The sequence below is a fragment of the Phytophthora infestans genome, genomic scaffold, assembly GCF_000142945.1.
Source record: "Phytophthora infestans T30-4 supercont1.168 genomic scaffold, whole genome shotgun sequence".
NCBI classification, from domain to species: domain Eukaryota; phylum Oomycota; class Peronosporomycetes; order Peronosporales; family Peronosporaceae; genus Phytophthora; species Phytophthora infestans.
In genome coordinates this window covers 150,688-156,115 of record NW_003303591.1, presented here as the reverse complement: position 1 = coordinate 156,115, position 5,428 = coordinate 150,688, and the positions used below count along the sequence as shown (strand labels likewise).

Here is a 5,428-nt window from a genome sequence, read left to right as displayed (position 1 = left end):
CTCAAGCCTTCGATAGACTCCCCGAACGTTGATGCCGACGGTGCACCTCGATAACGTCGCTGTCGTCTTCCAGCGCTTGTCGATGTTTTGGCAACGAAATCACCGCTCACACAACCCAACCGAACGTCCCAAAAGCCGTTCGAGCGTTCCAAAATGAAAACTACACCACCTCGAGCCGCTTGTCGCATCCGTTGCTTGATCTCGATGGTCACTAAATAAAGACTTGTTTTTGGCGTTTGTGAATTGGTGTGGCTGTTGGAGACGTGGATATAGCGGCAAAAGACTAGACGCGCGCTTAACGACGGAGCAAAGTCTGTAGAAGCAGCAAAAGAGCTGTTACTGCTAGCACTGGGCTCACGCGCGCAAAAGATAGCACTTGTTGGTCTCGATCCAACGACCTTTGGGTTATGAGCCCAACACGCTTCCTCTGCGCCAAAGTGCTAGCTCAAACGCAACATCTCCCACCGACACACTCAAACGCCCAGAAATAAACCAAACGCAAACAGCCGCAATCGCACGCACGCACTCACCCCAATCAGACAATCCACGTCCAGAACAACCCTCTCAAGCCTTCGATAGACTCCCCGAACGTTGATGCCGACGGTGCACCTCGATAACGTCGCTGTCGTCTTCCAGCGCTTGTCGATGTTTTAGCAACGAAATCACCGCTCACACAACCCAACCGAACGTCCCAAAAGCCGTTCGAGCGTTCCAAAATGAAAACTACATCACCTCGTACCGCTCGTCGCATCCGTTGCTTGATCTGGATGGTCTCTAAATAAAGACTTGTTTTTGGCGTTTGTGAATTGGTGTGGCTGTTGGAGACGTGGATATAGCGGCAAAAGACTAGACGCGCGCTTTACGACGGAGCAAAGTTTGTAGAAGCAGCAAAAGAGCTGTTACTGCAAGCACTGGGGCTCACGCGCGCAAAAGATAGCACTTGTTGGTCTCGATATAACGACCTTTGGGTTATGAGCCCAACACGCTTCCTCTGCGCCAAAGTGCTAGCTCAAACGCAACATCTCCCACCGACACACGCAAACGCCCAGAATTAAACCAAACGCAAACAGCCGCAATCGCACGCACGCACTCACCCCAATCAGACAACCAATACAACCCTCTCAAGCCTTCGATAGACCCTTCGAACGTTGATGCCGACGGTGCACCTCGACAACGTCGCTGTCGTCTTCCAGCGCTTGTCGATGTTTTGGCAACGAAATCACCGCTCACACAACCCAACCGAACGTCCCAAAAGCCGTTCGAGCGTTCCAAAATGAAAACTACACCACCTTGAGCCGCTCGTCGCATCCGTTGCTTGTATCTGCATGATCATCTCTTGAAATTAAAGACTTGTTTTTGGCGTTTGTGTTGGAAATTGGGGGTATTGTGGCTGTTGAGGAGACGTGGGATTTAAATAGCGGGCAAAAGACTGTAGACGCGCGCTTAACGAACTGTTCGAGCAAAGTTTGGGTAGAAGCAGCACAAAAGATAGCACTTGTTTTACTTGAGCCAAGCACTTTTGGGGCTCACGCGCACAAAAGATAGCACTTGTTGGTCTCGATCCAAACGACTTTTGGGTTATGAGCCCATCACGCTTCCTCTGCGCCAAAGTGCTAGCTCAAACGCAACATCTCCCACCGACACACGGCAAGGATCTAGAATCAAAGCAAACCGCAGACAGGCGGCAAGTCGCGCGCTACGCACTCTTCAGCATCAGACATCCAAAACCACCCCTCTCAAGCCTTCGATAGACTCCCCCGAACGTTGATGCCGACGGTGCACCTCGATAACGTCGCTGTCGTCCTCCCAGCGCTTGTCGATGTTTTGGCAACGAAATCACCGCTCACACAACCCCACCCGAACGTCCCAAAAGCCGTTCGAGCGTTCCAAAATGAAAACTACATCACCTTGAGCCGCTCGTCGCATCCGTTGCTTGATCCGGATGGTCTCTAAATAAAGACTTGTTTTTGGCGTTTGTGAATTGGTGTGGCTGTTGGAGACGTGGATATAGCGGCAAAAGACTAGACGCGCGCTTAACGACCGAGCAAAGTCTGTAGAAGCAGCAAAAGAGCTGTTACTGCAAGCACTGGGCTCACGCGCACAAAAGATAGCACTTGTTGGTCTCGATCCAACGACTTTTGGGTTATGAGCCCAACACGCTTCCTCTGCGCCAAAGTGCTAGCTCAAACGCAACATCTCCCACCGACACACGCAAACGCCCAGAATCAAACCATACGCAAACAGCCGCAATCGCACGCATGCACTCACCCCAATCAGACAATCCACATCCAAAACAACCCTCTCAAGCCTTCGATAGACCCTTCGAACGTTGATGCCGACGGTGCACCTCGATAACGTCGCTGTCGTCTTCCAGCGCTTGTCGATGTTTTGGCAGCGAAATCACCGCTCACACAGCCCAACCGAACGTCCCAAAAGCCGTTCGAGCGTTCCAAAATGATAACTACATCACCTCGAACCGCTCGTCGCATCCGTTGCTTGATCTCGATGATCACTAAATAAAGACTTGTTTTTGGCGCTTGTGAATTGGTGTGGCTGTCGGAGACGGGGATATAGCGGCAAAAGACTAGACGCGCGCTTAACGACCGAGCAAAGTCTGTAGAAGCAGCAAAGAGCTGTTACTGCAAGCACTGGGCTCACGCGCACAAAAGATAGCACTTGTTGGTCTCGATCCAACGACTTTTGGGTTATGAGCCCAACACGCTTCCTCTGCGCCAAAGTGCTAGCTCAAACGCAACATCTCCCACCGACACACTCAAACGCTTAGAATTAAACCAAACGCAACCAGCCACAATCGCACGCACGCACTCACCCCAATCAGACAATCCACATTCAAAACAACCCTCTCAAGCCTTCGATAGACTCCCCGAACGTTGATGCCGACGGTGCACCTCGATAACGTCGCTGTCGTATTCCAGCGCTTGTCGATGTTTTGGCAACGAAATCACCGCTCACACAACCCAACCGAACGTCCCAAAAGCCGTTCGAGCGTTCCAAAATGAAAAGTACATCACCTCGAACCGCTCGTCGCATCCGTTGCTTGATCTCGATGATCACTAAATAAAGACTTGTTTTTGGCGTTTGTGAATTGGTGTGGCTGTCGGAGACGGGGATATAGCGGCAAAAGACTAGACTCGCGCCTTACGACCGAGCAAAGTCTGTAGAAGCAGCAAAAGAGCTGTTACTGCAAGCACTGGGCTCACGCGCGCAAAAGATAGCACTTGTTGGTCTCGATATAACGACTTTTGGGTTATGAGCCCAACACGCTTCCTCTGCGCCAAAGTGCTAGCTCAAACGCAACATCTCCCACCGACACACGCAAACGCCCAGAATTAAACCAAACGCAAACAGCCGCAATCGCACGCACGCACTCACCCCAATCAGACAATCCACATCCAAAACCAACCCTTCTCAAAGCCTTCGATTAGCCTTCGACCGAACGATTGATGCCCGACGATGCCTCTTCGAATATCGTCGCTGTCGTCTTGCCAGCTGCTTGTCGATGTTTTTGGCCAGCGTAATCCCCCGCTCACACAACCGCAAGCCGAACGTCCACAGAAGGCCGTTCGAGCGTTACAATAATGAATAACTACATCCCCCTCGTACCTGCTCGTCCGCATCTGTTGCTTGATCACGATGATCAACTAAATAAAGACTTGTTTTTGGCGCTTGTGAATTGGTGTGGCTGTTGGAGACGAGGATATAGCGGCAAAAGACTAGACGCGCGCTTTACGATCGAGCGAAGTCTGTAGAAGCAGCAATAGAGCTGCTACTGCAAGCAGTGGGCTCACGCGCGCAAAAGATAGCACTTGTTCGTCTCGATCCAACGTCCTTTGGGTTATGGCCTCACCACGCTTCATCTGCTAGCTCAAACGCAACATCTCCCACCGACACACTCAAACGCCCAGAATTAAACCAAACGCAACCAGCCGCAATCGCACGCACGCACTCACCCCAATCAGACAATCCACATTCAAAACAACCCTCTCAAGCCTTCGATAGACTCCCCGAACGTTGATGCCGACGGTGCACCTCGATAACGTCGCTGTCGTCTTCCAGCGCTTGTCGATGTTTTGGCAGCGAAATCACCGCTCACACAACCCAACCGAACGTCCCAAAAGCCGTTCGAGCGTTCCAAAATGAAAACTACATCACCTCGAACCGCTCGTCGCATCCGTTGCTTGATCTCGATGGTCACTAAATAAAGACTTGTTTTTGGCGCTTGTGAATTGGTGTGGCTGTTGGAGACGGGGATATAGCGGCAAAAGACTAGACGCGCGCTTTACGACCGAGCAAAGTCTGTAGAAGCAGCAAAAGAGCTGTTACTGCAAGCACTGGGCTCACGCGCGCAAAAGATAGCACTTGTTGGTCTCGATCCAACGACTTTTGGGTTATGAGCCCAACACGCTTCCTCTGCGCCAAAGTGCTAGCTCAAACGCAACATCTCCCACCGACACACGCAAACGCCCAGAATTAAACCAACCGCAATCGCACGCACGCAATCACCCCAATCAGACAATCCACATTCAAAACAACCCTCTCAAGCCTTCGATAGACTCCCCGAACGTTGATGCCGAACGGTGCACCTTCGATAACGTCGCTGTCGTTCTTCCAGCGCTTGTCGATGTTTTGGCAACGAAATTCACCGCTCACACAACCCAACCGAACGTCCCAAAAGCCGTTCGAGCGTTTCCAAAATGAAAACCTGCAACTACTCGAACCCTCCTGTCAGCTTGTCTTGGATTGATCGCTGATTATCAGTATAATATATGCTTGTTTTTGAGCTCGTGTGACTGGGTGGAGGCGGGGGGAGAGGGGGAATATGGCGAAAAAACGCTAAGACCCGCCCTTCACGATCGGAGCAAAAGTCGGTAGAAGCAGCAAACGAGCTGTTACCTGCCAGGCGCGGGCTCACGCGCGCAAAAGTTAGGCCCTTGTTGGTCTCGATCCAAGGTCTTTGGGCTTATGAGCTCAACACGCTTCCTCTGCGCCATAGTGCTAGCTCAAACGCAACATCTCCCACCGACACACGCAAACGCCCAGAATCAAACCAGACGCAAACAGCCGCAATCGCACGCACGCACTCACCACAATCAGACAATCCACATCCAAAACAACCCTCTCAAGCCTTCGATAGACTCCCCGAACGTTGATGCCGACGGTGCACCTCGACAACGTCGCTGTCGTCTTCCAGCGCTTGTCGATGTTTTGGCAACGAAATCACCGCTCACACAACCCAACCGAACGTCCCAAAAGCCGTTCGAGCGTTCCAAAATGAAAACTACACCACCTTGAACCGCTCGTCGCATCCGTTGCTTGATCTGGATGGTCTCTAAATAAAGACTTGTTTTTGGCGTTTGTGAATTGGCGTGGCTGTTGGAGACGTGGATATAAGCCGAACGGGCAAAAG

General features: G+C 51.5%; 1 pseudogene across 1 annotated transcript; it reads right to left on the bottom strand.

Annotated features, from left to right (window-relative positions):
• Nucleotides 1-4,946: 4,946 nt before the first annotated feature.
• PITG_30888 lies at nucleotides 4,947-5,018 on the bottom strand (annotated as a pseudogene). The gene has a single exon. The product of its transcript is annotated as a tRNA-OTHER (tRNA).
• Between the last annotated feature and the right edge of the window lie 410 nt (nucleotides 5,019-5,428).